Genomic DNA, 20,461 nt, shown 5'->3' on the forward strand with positions numbered 1-20,461 from the left:
GCTATTTATAACTCATTGTTCTCAGTGTTGGGCTTCAGCCAAAATTCTTAGACAACAGGAAGAGTCCTATTCAAATTCATGTTTTAAATATATATACACACACACACACACACACACACACACACACACAGATACAGAGTTGATTTCATATTCCCTATGTTGTGCTTTTTAACTTTTTTTTTTAAATTGACAATTATATCATGTGTATTTATCATGTCATTACATTTCTTTGGAAATGAAATACTGATAATTAATATCATTGCATCTTATGAAATGTCATGATTTATTTCCCTTTTTAATTGTTTAAAATGTTAGTATTTTTTTCTATTTGATTGTAACAATAATGTATACTCATTAAAGAATTTTGGAAAATACAGAGAAGTTCCAGGAAGATGACATTATCATTTGCAATCCCATGAGTAACTACCTACTTTTTGGTATGTTTCCTGCTAGGTTTTCTCCAACTGAATAGTTATCGGTAGGTATATGGATATAGAGATAGTTATGTCAATGTATGTGTGCATATATGCATATATGCATATGCAGGCATATTTAATCTTATTAATACTTTGTATTACCATACATCTGTATTTAAAAATGAATGGGATCCCTACTGTATACCATTTTGTACCCTATTTTCACTTTCTATTATATTTTGATCTTTCTTCATATCTGAAGAAGTGTTTTAAAAACCTGTTTTTTATTACTAGCAAACATGTTAACTGTAGAAAAGTTAGAAGAGACAGATTAGCAAAAAGAAAGTCAAAATAATATTAACTTTTTGGTATTTATCCAGTCTGAGCCTACCAAACAGCCTTTAGATAGAAATGAAGTCATAATAATATGAATATGCAAATCTCACTAGCTATAGAACACATCAGTCTTCTGCTGCAAAGTTCTGTCTTCTATGCCCACCCTCTCCAGTTATTTATGGGCATTCCTCACATTAGAATGCTAATTGTTTCACTTCTGCTGCTCACTCATCTACTGGTAGCAGCTGTATTGGGACAGGAGGACCCGAGAGGCCATAGCCCTCTAGAGAACCTGGTGGGTAGATGCAGTGAAAGCTGCCATGCTCTAGTACCTAGAACCACTACTTTTTGTCCTCTGGGAGCCAGCTCAGTTTGCTTTACTGAGCTCCTTTTCTTCCTTAGTATTCTTTCTAAGGACCCTCTAGCTCCTGCCTGAAATCTGTCCTTCCTACCATCCTCTCTCCATCTCCCATAGTCTGAGAGTTATGGCTGTCTATGTGTGCAACTCAATTGTAGAGACAGTTAAAAAAAATACCCCTTCCCTGGAGGGTGTTTGAGCCTTGTTGTAATTCGTTAGACGTTGTCAGGCAGGAAGTTAGCACTGGAAGTCCTTGTGCGCACACACACACACACACACACACATACATACACACATAATTACGGACTGATTTTTAGAATATACGTGATATTATATGATATTTTATACTGTGTAATTTTCTGGGTGTATTTATTATGAAACATTTTATGTATTTAAGTATTTACATCTGTATGTGCATGTGTACATGGTGGTTTTAGAGAAGTATCTATAGATTCTTTGACTCTCCTCCACTAAGAAGCAGCTTAATTAACCTTCCTTTGAATGTGAGCTGGACTTGGTGACTTGCTTCTAGTGATAAAACATCACTTTTAATGTTAGATTGTAAAAGACTAAGGCATTGGACTAAGACTATTACCAAAGTAATAGACCCAAAATCAAAAGTAAACAACAACAACAAAAAACCTTGAAAACCCCCAAAAAGAGGCTATGAGGAAATGGAAAAATAGCATACTATATAGCTCTTTGGAGTCTAAACAGCTGCAGAAAACATCCAAATAATATTTTAGAAACGGTCCCATGAAGAAATGAAGCCATCTCAAAACCTTAAATGCTGAGGGCTCACTGGTCCTGCTGGCACTGCTGCCCCAAGTGCCCTGCAAACTAAACTCTTCTTGTTTCATGACTTCCATGGAAGATTCTCAATCTCTGCTGCTCTCTGATCCTGCCTCTTAGTCTGGAATTAGTGAATATGAGTGATGGAACCTTTGTTGTAGGCATATACTCTCCAAATGGAAGGGACAACTCAGAATTTGGCCATTTTAGTTTCTACCTTGGAAAATAGGCTGGGTCTTTCACTGGGAACAGTGCAACTAACTTAATGCAACTAACAACCTTCACACGTCCAAAATGCATCCACACAAAGGGGAACAACACAAAGTTTCATTCATTACTGCATCCTGAAAAATCCATTTTTCATCTAGTTGCTTTACCATTTGGCTCCAATCCTAACAGCCAAACTGAAAAGTTGTTTAATACCAACATATCCTATACAAAATGGTGGAAGGAAAGATAAATGAGAAAAGAGAAGTGAAATATATAAGCCTGAGAAATTAAAGCACAAGAAGTTGCTATGTTCTCTCTTTGTAATTGGTCATGAGGCTAGTGTTAGTAATTATGACTCTTCTACTACTTATTTTATGTATCTTTTTAAAAAATGTAGCCAATGTCTCAAGTGTCAAGGTGTCTTACCTAATGTAGTGTCCCAAACGGTCATTCTTGAGGAATCTAAGGCTTTGGTTATCTTTCCTGCATGAATGCTGTGGCCTCCCAATGAGCTTTATCAATGGATAAGTCAGAACCAGGAAGCACCCCAGGACCTTCTTTTAGAACCTTCAATATTTCTTACTTTCCTAATTGTGTAGCAGCAATTCTAATTCCCCTTGACAGAATCAATCTCGAAAGTCAACACCATAATCCCCTTTATTGGCTATTCATTTAGTGCCCTGAAGAGCCTGATTTGTTCAGGTAGTATTGCCAATTTACCAATGAATGATTCCATTGTTTTATATTCTGATATAATCACTACTGCTTTGGTTACTGAGACAACCAAATCAACAGCACCCAGAATTTCATGAGCGGAAAGTTGCATTTTGAGAATGATGACATTTTGTGTAGGGTCTTCTGAAATCTAGGATTTCCCACTCCACCCTCTTTCAGGCCATTGATCATTGGCAGCTTTGCATGGTACTTTAGACAAGAGTAGAGGAAGGGATAAAGGTGTAGCACCCAAACTCACTCAAACTTTATCAGATCCTGTTCTGTATATCCAATCCTACTTGATGTTGGAGCACATTGGTGTACACCTGTCGTTATAGACAAGTGGGTTAAGATGTCAAATTTATAATGTGAAATTTCAGGTCTCATGGTCACATGTGTTATTGTAAATAGATACTAGAGACAAACCAGGATCTATTATTCGAAACAAGAAAGACAGTTTAGAAAAGGGTAATGGCTTTAACCACAAATCTTAAGAATCTCTTCTGTGATTCTTCTAGGGACTAGCCAAAAACTTAACCATTGGATTTCATGAGTAAAGTAGTGAAGCTCCTTCCAGTAGAGTCTGGTCAGCTGAAAAGCCTTCTTTTCCCCTGAGACATTCCTTGAAATTATCACCTTTTAATGTACCTCATAAAGGCTCAGATGGCATATTTAAAAGCAGTCATATTTTCTCTCCCAAAACTAAAATGGTTCAAATATAATTCCCTTTTGCAGTGGACACAGATTACTGAATCTTATCATTCACTTTGTTTGAGAGAGCCCATATTGCCCTGGAAACATATTTTAGAGAAGTTAATATTTGGGTTCTCTGTTTTTGTATTTTTATCTCCTATTATTTGGAAAATGTATATTTTATGTTTGGCTCCCCATTTCCCATGAACTAGGATAATGTAGGATGGTGAGACAATCCACTTCTCTAAAGGGAATCAGGCTTATCTCTATTCTAGACTCATAAGATGTAGACTTTTTGAGATGTAGGAGTCTCAGGAGAATGACTAATGTCTAATATTATAATGAATGATTCCTGTTAGGTCTGAACTTGCAGGCAAGAAGATTAACAACTCAAACTACTTACTGATTTGAATGAGGCTGAGCAATATGAATGCATTTGACAACCAGGTTCTTAAAAAAGAAGACCATTAAGCGCATAATTCAAATATAAAACCGAGTGTACTTCTCCTAGTCACTTTTACCATACCTTGACCCTGTGGACAAGATATATTTCAAAAATTTTAGTTTGTGTTGTTTTGACGTGGAAAATGTGTTTTTTTTTTTTTTTTCTTGGATAGATTCAAACTTTCTGAACAACACTATGTTCCCATAATTATTTGTCATGTGGGAGATATGGATAAATGGCTTTAGACCAGGGCAAGAGACACTCACTACATTGAACCTATCATGATTCTCGCTAATTATTAATGGCAGAGAAAAGGGACAGTTCTAATATGCAGAGGTGGAGAAATACTACCAGATTTGTTGCTTTGTCTATTCTTTATTAAAAACTCTCTGCCTACTTTTTCTTGTTTACTTAGCAAATCCTCCATCTTTTTTCTTTGCCAAACCCAGGTATTTGAAGTTTCTTTGTCTCTCTTCATGTGCATACCCCTGAAGACATTTCAAGGGTGCTTTCATAAGCATAGCTTTTAATGGCTAACAAATAACATGTGTGGAATGCCATATTTAAGACATTTATAATTCCAGCTTAAGCGAATATTGCTACAGCGCACAGGTATTTGAAGTTGCAAGGAATATCTGATGGGTAAGTGTTAGATCATTTTATATTTTGCTTATATAACTTTCACACATCTATGAGTATTTTAGGATTACTTCTTATGGTAAAATTTCTGGATCAAAGGGGTATATGTTTATAAGGTACAGGGAGCAAACTTGGCCCCAGAAAAGATAAATTAATTTATAATTCTACCAGTAGTGTACAAAGAGTTTATTTCTTCACAACTTTGTTAATTTGAGATGTTATAAATAAACACAATCTTTACAATCTGTTAGGTAAAAGGTATTATCTTATTTTTTAAATGTACAAATGACATATTTTAATAGGTTACTTATGTTTTTTCCATTTTTCCATTGCTGTTTTTGTCTTATTGATTTCTAAGAACTTTTTATATATAAAGAATATTTAACATTTACTTATCACTTATGTTTAAAATATTTTCTCCAATTTTTAATATGGATTTAATTAAAAGAAATAAATATTTTAAATATATATGTGATAAATATATCAATATTTTCCTTAATTTTTTTTTAACTGGATGCATTGATCGCATGCCTAGAAAGCTTTATCTGCACTAAATCTGTGTAAATATTCCCCTAGAGTTTTTTTTTTAAGACTTTATTTATTTATTTGACAGAGAGTAAGAGAACACAAGCAGGGGGAGCAGCAGAGGGAGAGGGAGAAGTAAGCTCTCCGCTCAGACAGCCAAACTCGGGGCTTGATCCTAAGACCCAGGGATCATGACCTGAGCCAAAGGAGACACTTCACTGAGCCACCCAAGCACTCCTCCCCTAGAGATTTTTATAAAACATTTTGCTTCATTACTTCAATATAAGTCTTTATTCAATCTGTAATGCGTTCTAGGGTATATCTTGGGGGAAGTGATCCATTTTTTCCCCAAATGATAAATTCCCTGCTTTATTTATTAAATAAATTGTTCTTCCTCTCCTGATTTAAAGCACTATCTTATCCCAAACTGAATTCTTAAGTTTGCTAGCACTTAACCTATTTGTGGGCATTTTTTCCCCTATTTCCTTTGTTTGGTTTGATTCTGTGACTCTACACTGTTTTGATTATTACAGATTTTTAAACATTTTAAACATGATATTTAGTTCTTAATTTGACTCTGGTTGGTGAGAACATATTGTTTTTGAACAACATTATTTTCCAAATGACTCAATTTGTCGAAACTATTTAATCTGGGTTTTATTACTAGAATACTTCTATAATGTTGTTTTGAATTGGCATTATATTCTTATTTTAAATATTTATGGCATTTGTATTCATCTCCATAGCTATATTAGCGACAGTTATTTAGTTTTAACAATGTTCAACGGGTTTCAAGACACTATCTTGCCCTAGTAGATAACATACTCTATATTCTAGAGTTCTCTTTTGAATATTCTCTTGGTTGGATTAAAATTAGACTTGAAATAATATTTTGTTTTGCAAGAGTCCATGAGTAATATTCTTTATTAGCTCTTACACAGATGCATAAATGAACATAAACACAAATACATATATATATATATATATATATATATATATATATATATATATATGTAAAGCTCTCTTTTTGTTTTTTGTATACAAGCTTGCATCTTAGCTTGGGTTAGCTCTTCAGGGAGATATAAATTGTTTTCCTTAAAAATATCTATAGATGTTAATTTTCAGTATAACTCTTAATTTTGACTTCTTATTCAGATGCCTCTAGAATACTGCTTATCTTATCCTGATGAATCACACTTTGGTATTAGACCTATTGGGTATCTTAGATTGTCATTTTATTATTCTTATGTAAAACAACTATTTTGATGCATATACATCTATTAATTACTCCATTGTTTTTGACATTTTGTGTCCCTAAGAATATATCTGAGACTTTCTTATTTTTTTTTTTATTTTAGGTAGCATACTTTTTTCTACCTATATATTGTTTTTCATTTTGGTTATGCAAAATTTTCAAGAGAGCTTAGGTAATTTATACCTTTTCAGTAAAATTTCCTGCAGCATGTAGAGCAACAGCAATCCCACCTACTATGGGTTTGCACTGCAGTTTCAAAAGGTTTTCTACAAGTATGTTCTTGACTTTTCCTTGTGTTTTAATGTGCTCTTTTTCCCTTGGAGTTTTTGTTTTGAATTCACTGCATTGTAGCTCATCTTTTCAGGTTATACACCATATCACTGATTTGGTTTTTCTGTATTCTGTACTCTATACTGATTGTACTATAAATTTTAATTCAATTGAAATTCTATTGTCGCATTATTACCTTATTTCATACTACTCAAGGCTTAGTTAGCCTTGGACTTCCTCTTTATTTTAATTTTTTTAAAAATATTTTACTTATTTACTTATGAGAGAGAGAGAGAGAGAGAGGCAGAGACACAGGCAGAGGGAGAAGCAGGCTCCATGCAGGGAGCCTGATGTGGGACTCGATCCCAGGACTCCAAGATCATGCTCTGGGCTGAAGGCAGGCACTAAACTGCTGAGCCGCACAGGGATCCCCTGGACTTCTTGTTTATTATGCATTTTAGTCATGCTCAGTTTTATTTCAATTTCACATCATTATCTCACTTGTTTCTTTAAATTTAATAGAGTGCAAGATTGTAGGAGATTTCTGAATCTTCTAACTAATTCTTCTGCACTTGGAATATGTCTTTTCTTCTAGCGTATGCATCTAGCTTATGTACCCACTCTAAGGGTGCCTGGGTGTCCATTTGGTTAAATGGTCACCTCTTGATCTCAGCTCAGGTCTTGATCTTAGGCTTGTGAGTTCAAGCCCTGCTTTGGGCTCCATGCTGGGTGTGGAGCCTACTTTATAACTAACTAAATATTAGTTAATTTATAGTTACCCATTCTTGAATAAAAGATTAATTTAAGCCCAGTGTTTGTCATTAAACCATTTAGCTCATTGTGTTTAGGTGTCTCTTGTTAGATCTTAAGCTAGCATTCAAATGATGTGCACACTATGAAAATGATTTTGGAGTATTGTGCTAATTCAGGTAGCATCAACTCTACTGGAATATAGAAGAATCTCCTCCCACTTTTGCCAGGCTTCTGGATGATTATTTTTTCCTGAATAACTTGAGACATTATGTATATATATATACATGATATATATAAATACATATATATCCTTCTTTTGGATACACTGTGTCTAATACTTAGATCCTCCCCCCTTTTTAAAATATTTTATTTATTTATTCATGAGAGGCACAGAGAGAGAGAGAGGCAGAGACATAGGCAGAGGAAGAAGCAGGCTCCCCTCAGGGAGATCCCTGAACTCCAGGATCACATCCTGAGCCGAAAGCAGTTTACCTGCTGAACCAACCAGGGGTCCCTAAAACTTCAATTCCTTAATTGCCCTTAGAGTTTGTATTAACTCTGTCCCTCCTAGTTCTGACCTCATATCGCAGTGTGACATTGCCTGTTCACTTTTAATCTGAAAACTGTTATACATTACTGAAATTGTTCATTAGTAGAAGAAAAGTAGGAAGGACCAGTGTAACAGAGAGGTGAGCAGAACAGGGGATTCTCTTAAATACTAGTGAAAAAACCTGATAAGAGCATTGATTAATATTCAAACTATTACTGTTGCAATGACACATTTTTTTCCTGTGTTGAGGGTGAGGACTGTGTTTTCAGAACAGAGAACATGTGTGTAGGTCAATAGACAAGAGACCCTGTGAATGGTAACAGGTTGTATAATGGACGGTGTAGAGAAAAGGGTGGGAGAAGATGAGGCTAAGGAGGTCAGAGTACATCACTACATATACCTGCCTGTGGGATTTAACTTTATCCTGAAGAAGGTGTTGAAATTTTCAAAGCTGGTGTGTAATAGTGGGACAGAAAGATCCCTTTGGCAATAATTTGATTGGAGCAGGAGGAGGATCTTGATGAGAAGAGCACATAGGAAGCCATGGCAATCACCCAGGCAAGAAAAAGGTAACATCCTGGAGGGAAAATGAAAGATTTTTTGATTGGAATAGAGGGCAAGAGAATGGAAGGAATCCAGGGTGACTCTCATGCATTTGGCTAATGTTACAGAGTCAATGAGTGTGACATTCACTGGAATAAGCTGGCTTGTTGAGACTGTGGTATTGAGTGATAATGAGTTCAGTTTTGGAATTTTATTAGTGATCTCATACATACAGTTTTTCTACATTTCTAAAGCAATGATCACTTTAACTTTAGTGGAACAACAGGAACAAAATGTTTCCAAGGATAATATATGGTGAATGTTTAGTATGCATATATTGCCTAAACTAGTTGGATTGTGGTATGTTGTTGCTAAGGCCAAGAAAGGGAGAGAAATTAACCAGCAAGATCAGTATTTAAATCAGAGTTGCATTGGCAGCATAAGGGAGTGAGAAAGAGCTTAGCTTTGGAAGGCAGGAAATTAATATCCTTGAACGGATTTTACTCATTAACAGTAGGATTTGGGGCAAGGCACTTAGTCACTTAGTCATAGGCTCATAGATAGTATCATCTTTCAAATTATTTCAGAGTCTTAAGATTTGAACTAGATAGTTGATATGAAATTGCTTCCATATGCCGGTTTCATATCTAGAATGAGGAGAAACAAAATATTAGATATTTATTGGAAACTGCATTGGGGCAGAAGTGTTCTGGTGCACTACCTTAAGATATAAATAAGACTAGCCTTTTGTGCATTTTAATGATACCTTTGATAAAAGAACATATTTAATTCAATTTTTTAAACATAATAGTTTGGAGACTAGAACATTGCAAATGTAAATTCTGACACATTACAAATAAAATAAAGCTAAATGGCAGTACTTAGTGCCAGAGAAGATTTTTTTTGCTATCAATTTTTTAATTAGCATTTTCCTTTATTAAAAATACAAGAAGAGAGAAAAAAAAAGAGTTTTGCATTCAGTATTAATGTAGTTTTCAACTCCTGGCTATGATTACATCATAAATATCATAGCCAAACTTCTTACAGAACTAAATACAGAGCATTTCATATTCTTTCAAACAAGTTCACATAATTAAGAAAGTGTTTTTCAAATGAAATAGAATTATCTCGTTTACTCTGCTGTATTTACATATGTCTTTCATGAAGAGCTATTTGGCAGTAAATCTAGCTGTTCTTTAAATAAGCATACTAAAATACTTCTTCAGAGTCTAAAGTTCTACTAAGAGGAAAAAAAAATCCACACCAATTTTGCCTCCGAAAAGATATTATCACTGCTCTTTTTGTTGGTCTAGAGACAAAATATTGGAGAAAATGGAATTTTACCAAAAGCAAGTTATGAATTCTCTTTCATAGAATCTTATCCTACAGTTTTTTAAATAAACCAATAAAAATTAATGGATTAGAAAAAAAAAAAAACCCTACTTATTTCCCTCAAAGTATTTTGGAATAAAGAAACTGATAATTATTTACCCAGAGGCAATCCTAGGTAAGCTCCCCTGAGGCAGAAGTCCAAATGAAAAACTTAAACACTGCAAATTGTGTTCGTCACATGAAGTCCTACACATTTAAAACTGAAAACAAGCCAGCCCCACGTCTGATTGGTAGATATTATTAACTAGTGTCCATTCAGCACCTCAGTTTGAATGGGTTTCATTGCCAAGTTTAAATTTTAGGTGTGTTAATATCTGACAGAGATTCCATTTTAACTCTGTTGGTTGAAAAAGCATATATTTTAACAGTTGAATGGGTTTGAGAATAACAACTTCTCAGCTTGTGCCTGAGTGTCAGATCATTCTTATTGATACCAGGGGATTAGACTAGTGGTTCAGAGGCACTCTTTGCGGTCAGGCTGCTTGAGTTTGAATCCTGGCTTGGCTGTCTACTTAGTAACCATGTGACTTGAAACATATTACTGTCCTTCTTTGTCCTCAGTTTCCCTAATTGTAAAATGGGGAAAATAAGAGTACCTCTTTCATGGTTGTTGAGAGCATTATATGAGTAAATATATAAAGCAGTTAGAACAGTTCCTGACACACTAAGTGTTCAGTACTTGTAAGCTCTTGTTACTATTATCAGCTCAGAGAATAGTTAACACTATATAAAGCTGATAAGCAATGAGAAAGAAGAGTAGACTCTGTGATGGTGTCCTAGACATTGCAGGGATTTGGGGGAAGGAATGCATCATTCATGGGGACTCTACCAGTCCCCAATAGAAGCCAATAGGCCTCTTCTTCTTATTCCTTGGGATCAATCTTGAAAAACCAAAAGGAAGAGTATATCACTATATTCATCATTGAATGCTGGCGACCTAATCAGAACCTTCAGTTATTTTTTTGCTGGTAACATTCATTCCCAAATGAATCCCTCCTCTCCCCCTCCCTATCCCCGCAAACTTGCAAAACCCACATGCCTCACTTGAGAAATACATGTGCCAAGTTTGAAATTTTAAAATTCAAACTCCTTTAATTTTTTGCATACACATAAATTCTGGCAAATTTCGATGCTGGTTAAAAAAAAAAAAAAAAAAAAAAAAACACGTTTTGCTTGTTGGAATGCTATTATCGCTCCAAACGAATGAACAGATTTCTTCAGCCTTTCTAAATGTAATTCATTTCTGAGAAGACAATAAGGATGAAGAATTTCTTCTTTAAGGGTCATGCTGAAGGAGACATAGAAAGTACTGAGTTTGTGCACACAATGTGCAAAATAAGTTTGCTCTCACCTATAACCGGATTATTTTATAAAGTTTCTTTGCAAAACTCCTGATGAGAAAACATAGCCTTGACAAAATGAAGAAGGAGTTTTAACTGGAACCTATACTCCTCATGTAACTCATTACAATGGATAGCTTTATGTGTCAAATTGGGTAAGCTATATTACCCACATTTTCAGTCACATACTTATCTAGGTACTTCTGTGAAGTTATTTTGTGAAAGTGGTTAACATATGAAACCAGTTCACTTTAGGTAAAGAGGACTAGCCTAGATAATGTGTATAGGCTTCATCCAATTGTTAGAAAGGTCTATGCGCAAAACAGAAATTTCTTCCTTACGTGTGGGGTCTACAGTCCCAGCTTCTACTTGAGAATTCCAGCCTGTAGGCTTGCTCTACAAATTTTGAACTCTGACCAACCAAACCCCACAATTTCATGAGACAACTCCTTGATATAAATCTCTCATATATATATATATATGATATATATATATCATATATATATATCATATATATATCTCACTGATTCTGTCTCTTTGGTAGAACTCTGATAGACATTTTGTCTTAACTGTGATATAAAATGCGAAGTGCGAGTTTCAGTGGCATAAGACTTTTTACTTAAACTGCAACAACACTACTGATTTTCAGAATTTAAGCATCTATAGTTGGTTTTTAATTTTTTATTGAAACATTGCATACACACACATACACACAGAGGGATAACACATATCAAATTGAATAAACCTGTAGAATCAATACCCAAATCAAAAAACATAATATAATCTGTATGCCAGAAGTCACCTTGGTGCTCCTTGTCATCATGTCTCCCCTTCTCCCAGGGTAACCAGTGTCTTGGCCTCTAAATGCATAGATTAGTAAGCAGACAAGATTTTCAGTGTTGATAAGTAAATGTGATTTGAGAATAGATATCATTATCTTTAGACCTGGGTTGAGGTGTTGAAGCAAAGAGTGTCTCATTACTCAGAGGTTGTTATAAACCCACTAAGATTTAGAGCAAATGATGAGTTTTTCTTACTATTGTAAAGTCTTAGTCACTAGAGAGGTTTTCTTAAGTGTATATTATAAACTCTATTCCAATTAATAAGGAAAGCTAAGTCCATAGAGTAGGGAATTTAGTAGGCAGATTTCTGCCCTCACGTTATTTAATAATTAATTGCAAAAAATAATTAATTCTGTAAAATGGAAATTTGTTTCTTTCCAAACTTCAAGCCGGTGGTACTGTAGTGGTCTTCCTGAGTATTCCAGATTTTTAAAAAAGATTTTACTTAAATATTTGAGAGAGAGAGCGCAAGTGCACAAACCAGAGGCAGTGGTGGTGCTGGTGGTGGTGTAGGGGCCAAAGGGAGAAGCTGACTCTCGACTGAGCAGGGGAACCTGACTCTGGGTTCAATCTGATCCCAGGATTCCAGGATCATGATCTGAGCCAAAAGCAGATGCTTGATCAACTTTGCACAGATGCACCCTTCAGCTTTTTCATAAGGATACATAGACCAGCTTCTTTGCTGAAAAGAGACTTTCTATGTACGATATATACCATGTGAAAATATCCCTTTTGTTGGTATTTATAAGATCTCTCACTGATAGCACTTTACTGACTTTGTGAAGCTCTCTAGCCATCTGCAGCTATTTCCTGGTATCACATATGCAATCAGTCCATAATTCCTTACAGGAAAGTTAAGTCAGTAATATCCAACTTGATGTACATTTTAAAATTAAATAAATATCAGAAGATTATTGGTGTAAGTAACACCACTTCAGAACTTGCATTATAAAAACTCTACTTCGGTGGTGGAAACTAGGACTTCTGCACCCAGAAAGGTTTATGGAAAGATGGATGGTTGGGAAATGAAACCAGGAACGGACTTCAAAGTTCCTGTGTACACTCAAGTTCTGTCTCCTCTGGCCAGTAACCTCCCAGGTACCTTTTACAACATTGACCAATGTTGGTCATTGTGAACCCTCTATTTTCATCCACGTGAGCCCTCTCTCTTGGTCAATGTGAGCCCTCAATCCTATTCCTTGGGAAGGCATTACTCAGTTCTGAATATACACCACTCCCCAAATCCCTTAGGTCATAAAAAATTTCAGGGCATTTGATTTACTGGGGTGAAAACAGGAAAAAAGAGATCTGGGGAATGAAAAGCCCTGTTAAATAGCTTGGCCATTCTAGCTCTCATTGTGGTGATGAGAACAAAACCAGATTAACATGGCTGTTGGGGATTTCCATGTTGACAAAGTTTTTGTATTTATATCATAGTCATATAGGTGCATGTCTTATCTCCACTAATATACCATGGGCTTTTTAAGGAAAAGATATCTTCCCAATAAAGCTTTGCGTTGCCTCCATAGTGTCTAAAAAATCAGTATTTGTCATATAGATTAAAAAATAACCATCATTTAGTTTTTAATATTAACCCATCAAAATTAGGAAAAAATTATGCAATTTTGGGGATGAAGGTTATTTATCCTCCAAAAGAGATTTAGATGATCTAACCATTGCCTAATCTTTTAAAGGAAGAATAAGCAGAACGAATCTAAATAAAGCCTTAATGTATCAACACTTGGGATGCTGCACATTATTCTGGTTATTTCATCTTGAGGGACAGAAGAGCAACAGAAATAATAGGAAAAGAATAAGGAGACCATGAAAGAACTGTGATAAGGACATGAGCAAATCCTATTAAATTATTGATCTTATTGTGTCCTTTAGTTACAAACATTTACAGCAAAACTTCTTGAAAGCTTATCCATTCACTTGGATCTGATTTCTCTACTCCAATCTCCCTCAAGTCCTCCCTAACCCACCTTTCAACACCAAATCCACTCTACCAACACTGACTCCAGGGACACACATTCCAGGCCTTCCTTAAAGGGCTTGACTTCCCATTTGACAAAAGTGACCACTCTCTCCTTTTTTGAAGTTCGTGGCTTAGCTTCTAGGATGTGCTCTTCAGGATGTCCCTCTCCCTGCCTCTTCGCGGGGGTCTGTGCCAATCCCCTCCTCGTCAGATGCCTTCATGTTGGAGTGCTGGGAGCTCCCTTGCGTCTTTCTCTGGTACATTCACCCTGTTGGTCATGAGCTCAGTCTCATTGAGAGTTATCCTCTGTATGGAGATGCCTCTCAAATGTATCATCTCGGGCTCACTTCTCCGAAGATGCCCGGTTCCAGCTGCCCACTCAACATCCTGATGGATACCCAGTAGGGTATCTAATGGGTCCAATCTGACTTCTGTTTTCTAGCAAACTCCTCCCAATCTTACACTGAAAACCCGTTGCTCAGATAATCTTCCTCATCTCAGACTCCGGCCAAAATCTCATCTTCACCCCTTCATCTCATTCAAGCCATTCAGTAAATCCTGGTGGCTCCATCTGAAAAATGCTCTCAGAACTTCACCATGTCTCACCAGTTCCCCTGCTGCCATCATCTTTCACTTGGATCGTTGCAATTGTTTCTTGATGATAGCCTCTCTGCTTCATTCTTGCCTTCCCATGGTCTGTTCTCAAAATAGCAGCCAGAGTGATAGCAGTTAAAAAGTAAGTTGGATCACCTTACTTCCTCTGCTGAAAACTGTCTGTTGGCTCTCCAACATACTTTTTAAAAAAATATTTTATTTATTTATTCATGACAGACAGAGAGAGAGAGAGAGGCAGAGACACAGGCAGAGGGAGAAGCAAGCTCCATGCAGGGAGCCCAATGTGGGGACTTGATTCCGGGACCCTGGGAGCATGACCCGAGCCAAAGGCAGATGCTCAACCACTGAGCCGCCCAGGCATCCCTCTCCAACATACTTAAGCAAAATCCAAAGTCCTTGTATTGGCCTGCAAGAGCCAACATGATCTGGCAACCTCATTTTTTACTACTCTTTTTTTCTCCCTCTAGTCATATTGGCCTTCTTGCTGCAGGCTCATGGTTTCTGCAGTCCCTGTTTCCTCTGCCTGGCCCACTTTTTCCCCAGTCATCACTTCGTCACTTCCATCAAATGAGCTCCTCAGATAGACGTTCTTTATCATGTCTGAAATCACAACGACCTCCACATTCCCTAGCTTACTTTCCTGTGTTTAATTTTTCTCCAAAGCAGAACATACTTTTTCTCCAAGTTATGAACATACTACATATTTTGCTTATATAGAGACAGAATGAAAGTTCCCAGGAGGCAGGGAATGTTTTATTTTCCTCTGATAAATATATTCCATCACCTAGAATTTTAAGGCTCAATTATATGTTGCATGATTGTGCCTCTTCCCTTCTCATTCCCTTCCCCTCCTTTCTTCTTTTCCTGTCTTCTCCATTCCCTTCCTTTATCTTGTCTTCTCTACTTATATTTATTCCTTTGATGATCTCCTTGCCAATATGGCTTTAATTATCACAAAAAAGTGAAATCCCAGGTGTGCCTGGGTGATTCAATCAGTTAAGACTCTGACTCTTGATTTCAGCTCAGGTCATGACCTCCAGATCCTGAGATGGAGACCCGGGTCCACACTTAGGGGAGAGTCTGCTTGGGATTCTCTTTCTCTGCTCCTCACCCCTCTCACGCATATGCACTCGTTCTTTCTCTCTCTCAAAATAAATCTTAATAAAAAGAAGGTAATACCAAACTTGTTTAATAAATACTGTAATATAAAATATATTTAGAGACACCTATTCCTTTTGAGAAAAGGAGCTAGGCAATATAGAAATAAGATGCTTTTTTAAATAATTGGTAATTACCATGTGAGATATATTTCTCCTACTAACAGTTTCATTCAGTCTCTCATGATTTTTCCTTGGATTCTTAGAATAATATCTCCATTGTTATTTGTAACTTGTATGCAACTATCTCTGATCTTTTCTTCACATAGTTGCCAAAGTAATCATATCACACATGTGAATATATTTCATTGGTTTTCTATAAATGAGGAGGAGGGTGAAAATGATAATGATGATAAAGGTGTAGAATCAAGTATTTTGAAGCTGGAATGATACGTGTTCTTTTCCTCAAAGTCAAATACATGTTTTCTATATGAGTTAAGCATATCAAGGAGAAATTCTGGAGAATGCCTGTATTATACATGTATATATTTTCACTGCAAGAAAAATACTTCTTAGATGAATTAAAGGCCTATATTGCCAATAGAACTTTTAAACACTTCATGCTTTTAAATAAAGTAGAAATAAAATTGAAACCATCTTGAGGATCATGATGTATTTCTATAACTGTGTGGACCGTTGCTTGTCATTAGGCTCAAGTTTTAGCTTGGTCAGCATTTTCTTTGCTAAGGTCATCCATGAAACCCATTTTAGATTGATTCATTTCTTTGTTAAGTTACATGGTATTTTAGTGGTGCATAACAGGATAGATTCTCTTGCAGGAAACACAAAAGTAGAAGTGTTTTCCAAATCTTTCTATACTTGAGTGACATTCTTCACTGGCCCAAACTTCTTTGGCTAATTGATTCTCTAAACAAGACCTCAGCCAACCTTCAGAGCAGCTGTTTCTGGAAAAACGGAGACTGGCAAGTGAGGGAATACCTGTGGCTTTAACAGGCAGGCATTTGCTTTCCACCACATTCTAAATTGCCCTCTCTGAAAGGGTTGCTTTTGATGACCAAATGTATCTTGTTTTCTCTTGGTTAAAAAAAAAAAAAGAAAGAAAATACAGTCCTATTTTTTAGACCATGATAACACAAAGCAGTCACTGGAAAAATTGGCAAGAGTGAGTAAAGTTCCTAATAGGCTGGCCACTGTGACTTGGGATATTTTTCTGAGAAACCCAGTAATGCCTATTTCATTTTGGAATAGATTCCTTTCCCCCAGTGGCACTCCAGAAGCCTTGCTGTCTGTTTCAATTATAAATCCCCAGTCTTCTCATCACAGACTCAGGGCTATAACTGACTTCTGGCAATTTATGATCAGACCTAAAGCATTTAGCTAGTGAATTGTACCATTTGTTGAGCATGTAAAAATTTCTGACACTTGGAGCCAAAATTAAAATGTCATTTGGTAAATGAGTGTGTTAATAGCTAGGGAATCTTAACAAGAGAGATAACCAATGCCTTACTTAAAATCCTAGAATTTTAGAGCTGGAAGGGAACTTAGTGATCATTTACACTCTAACCCTTGATTTTACACATAAGGAGACTGCAGTCAAGGGAGATTATATACCTGGCTCAAAGACACACCTGGCTTACAAAGACCAGTCACCTCATTCCCTCCAAGATCCTGTTTTGTGTCCCGTGATTCTCTTTTCATTCTAATATGCTTTTGTGAAAGAGCAAAATCAGAAGCCTAAGATATTAGGCGTTTACTTTCCCTTACTGGTAGTTCTCTTTTCCCTAGTGGGATCGGGCAGGGTGGGTAGGTGGAGGAAGACTGCACAAGTCGAGAAGCCCCTGAGGTAAAATTTCATGGCTTCTATGTATTTAGGAATGTTAGTGTTGTAGGCCGAGTAAAAAAGGAGGGGGATAAAACTATCTCTCTTGGAAACAACTACCAAAGATAAGAAACTTTTGGTGTCTATTTAATAGTAGAAGGCATGAGGCCATCTTTGATAACTTTTCAGTCAGTGTGTTTGTATACATTGGGTTGGTGTCAACAGGTCCTGAGTGTGTCATGATTTCCTGGATTTTCCATTACTTTAGTTTGTAGGACAACTACTATCAAATAAAGCATACATTTGAAAAACAAACTTAGAAGAAACTTTGGAAAGACCACAGAGACTGAATTTTTGGAATTAAGAGCCATTTAACATTTATGGTTGTGACACTGGAGTTTTGTAGATGAACTTGATAAGAAATTAGGAGAAGATTATTTTTGTAGTCTTATATCTTCAGAGTTGTTAGAGGTAGAATCAATCTATTAAAATGATGTTCCATAGTACTGTTGCAGAATGATGTCGAGAGTCTTAGGGACCCTAGAAATGTATCAGGGTTTGAGTTTTCCAACAGTTGACAGTGAATGGCTCTTCATTTGGACTGAGGTTGCCTTTCTGATAAACCTTTTTCCCCTGTAAGGAATCCTGAACATTCACATTTGATGGTGTTATATCCAGGTCTTAATTATTAGGATATCAGAGAATGTCTGCTGCATGGTAGATACTTACATCTTTTTGAAGAAAATGTAAAAGGTTTATAAATTTGGATTTATTTCAGAGAGAGACAGAGACTGAAGGAAAGGCTTAAGTATTGGATGTGGCCATGTTCAGAGCCAGACAACCTCTTCTAGCCCATTGGATCTTATCACCTGGAGGTTTGGGGGAGGGGGGGATCACTTGTCATTACATTTTCTTCTATCCACTTTGGAACAAAAAGAATAGATAACCCATCAAGCTACAGCATAATAGCCAACAATTTTCTGTGGTGGCCTGAGACTAATGTTTTGATGTATGAAAATGAAAAAGGAATATTTTAAAAAGATAAAATTGTTATGGATATCCAAACCCCAATTTCTAATAATTCATCTACTAGGTTAATAAATTCAGTTTTTCTCAGCCAGCATTTAATGATATTCTATTTGTGAAATATTTGGCTTGTATAGAAATGGAAGACCCAGATAGTCCATGTGAGAAAGTCCAAGTTAGAATTTCCATTAAATTTTATTTTAACCATGAGATTTATTTGAAATAAGACAAGAGAATCTGAGTTCTTGGTACTCTTATAAACTGTATATAGAATAGCAAATTGATTCCCTTTTTACTACTTCCAGCAGTACTTCTGATGTGACTAATTATACTAATTATTTGGAAATACTCTGGCTTCAGTATGTTAGTTTTGGTGATTATAAAGGATTTCATATATCTACATGTAAATGTAGGAGACAATATTCATAATTTATGTCACATCATGTAAGTGAATTCAGCACTTGAGGTTGATTTGTTGAAACATCTGATCTCACTGGAAGGAAGTGCTGATAAAGGCTGAAAGATTTTCAAAGCAGAGAGGTATCAAGTTCAGTAACACCTCATTAGGTGCAAGTGCTTTGTCTGCAGGGAAGAAAAATTAATGATATCTCCATATTTTGTAACATTTGTCTTCATACTTTAGCAGTGCAAAGACCCTGTTTCTATATTAAAGTTCTCTGTAAAGCTATCTTTTTCCTGGGCCATGGTCTTTGACCTTCTTACAGTGGGACTCATTTTAAAAGTTCAAAATTGGTGAGGAGTCACATGGAAAAATAATGACTATTATTTCCCTAGAAATAAAGCAAGCTATAAAACTACAGATAGAAAGGGTACAGGGAATACTAAATGGGATAGAAGAGAGAGAAAAAAAAAAAAAAGCCCTACATACTTTATTGATCTTTTATACCAGAAAATGTAAAGAAAAATTTCTAAAAATTTCTGGAGAAACACGGAAGATTATTTATAAAGTAATAAGAATCATTGATATTAGACTTCTCAACAGGAATATTGGAAACAGGTAAACAATAGAGCAATATTTTGAAGGAAAAATATTTTAAATATTAGACTTCTATAGCCAAATAAGCTATTGTTTAAATATTAAGATGAAATAAACAAATAAACATATCCTTAGACATATAAGGATGTCACCTAGTTCACCTCATAGGGATATTTTTTAAAAGAACGCCTAGAAAGTGTACCCTAAAATGAAGTAAAATGAATCTGGAATTGATAAGATATGGAAAATAAGGACAAGTTCATTGCTATAAAAATAACATTAAAATGTATAGCCACAATGATCTAAAAATAAAGGTCTAGATAGCATCAATGACAGCAGGGAAGTAAGTATGATATGAAGGATAGGTCACAGGGAGGTGTGAACTTATAGAAATTTTTACCCTGTTCATAGATAAGACACAGATATTTATAAACTTTAGAACTAGAGGAACTAAAACTTCATGAGTTTTATGTAATCTGTGCTTGCCAAAAGTATAAAACTTGGATATAACTATTAAACTAGCAGAAGAAAATTTTATTTAGCCAATGGAAAGAGGTAAAATAGAAAAAAAAATGAAGTAAAATTATTGTAAAATAAGATATAAACTAAGATGGCACAAATAAGATCTAATATAACAATAATTACAATAAGTATACATGGGTTAAAATCACTACAAAAATAAAAGCAATAACTAAGGGAAGCAATCAGTAAAATGAAAACAGCAAAAACAATAACAAAAGCTATTAAAAGGAAACACAATTCTTTAAAAAGATTGATCAAATATGTTGTGAAAACCAGTCAAGAGAAATGGGGATAACTTCTAAATTTTAAAAAA

At 35.6% G+C, this 20,461-nt stretch overlaps 1 long non-coding RNA gene across 4 annotated transcripts in view; it reads left to right on the top strand.

Annotated features, from left to right (window-relative positions):
- The first annotated feature begins 907 nt into the window (after positions 1 to 907).
- The window catches only part of LOC102156590, an 88,754-nt gene continuing 69,200 nt past the window's right edge, over positions 908 to 20,461 (top strand). For all 4 annotated transcript variants that reach the window (XR_005370866.1, XR_005370864.1, XR_005370865.1 and 1 more), the window contains exons 1-2: positions 908 to 1,047; positions 4,414 to 4,606. This is a non-coding gene — a long non-coding RNA (uncharacterized LOC102156590). The remainder of the gene's footprint in view (positions 1,048 to 4,413; positions 4,607 to 20,461) is intronic.

Source organism: Canis lupus, chromosome 15 (assembly GCF_011100685.1).
Source record: "Canis lupus familiaris isolate Mischka breed German Shepherd chromosome 15, alternate assembly UU_Cfam_GSD_1.0, whole genome shotgun sequence".
Taxonomy (NCBI): Eukaryota; Metazoa; Chordata; class Mammalia; order Carnivora; family Canidae; genus Canis; species Canis lupus.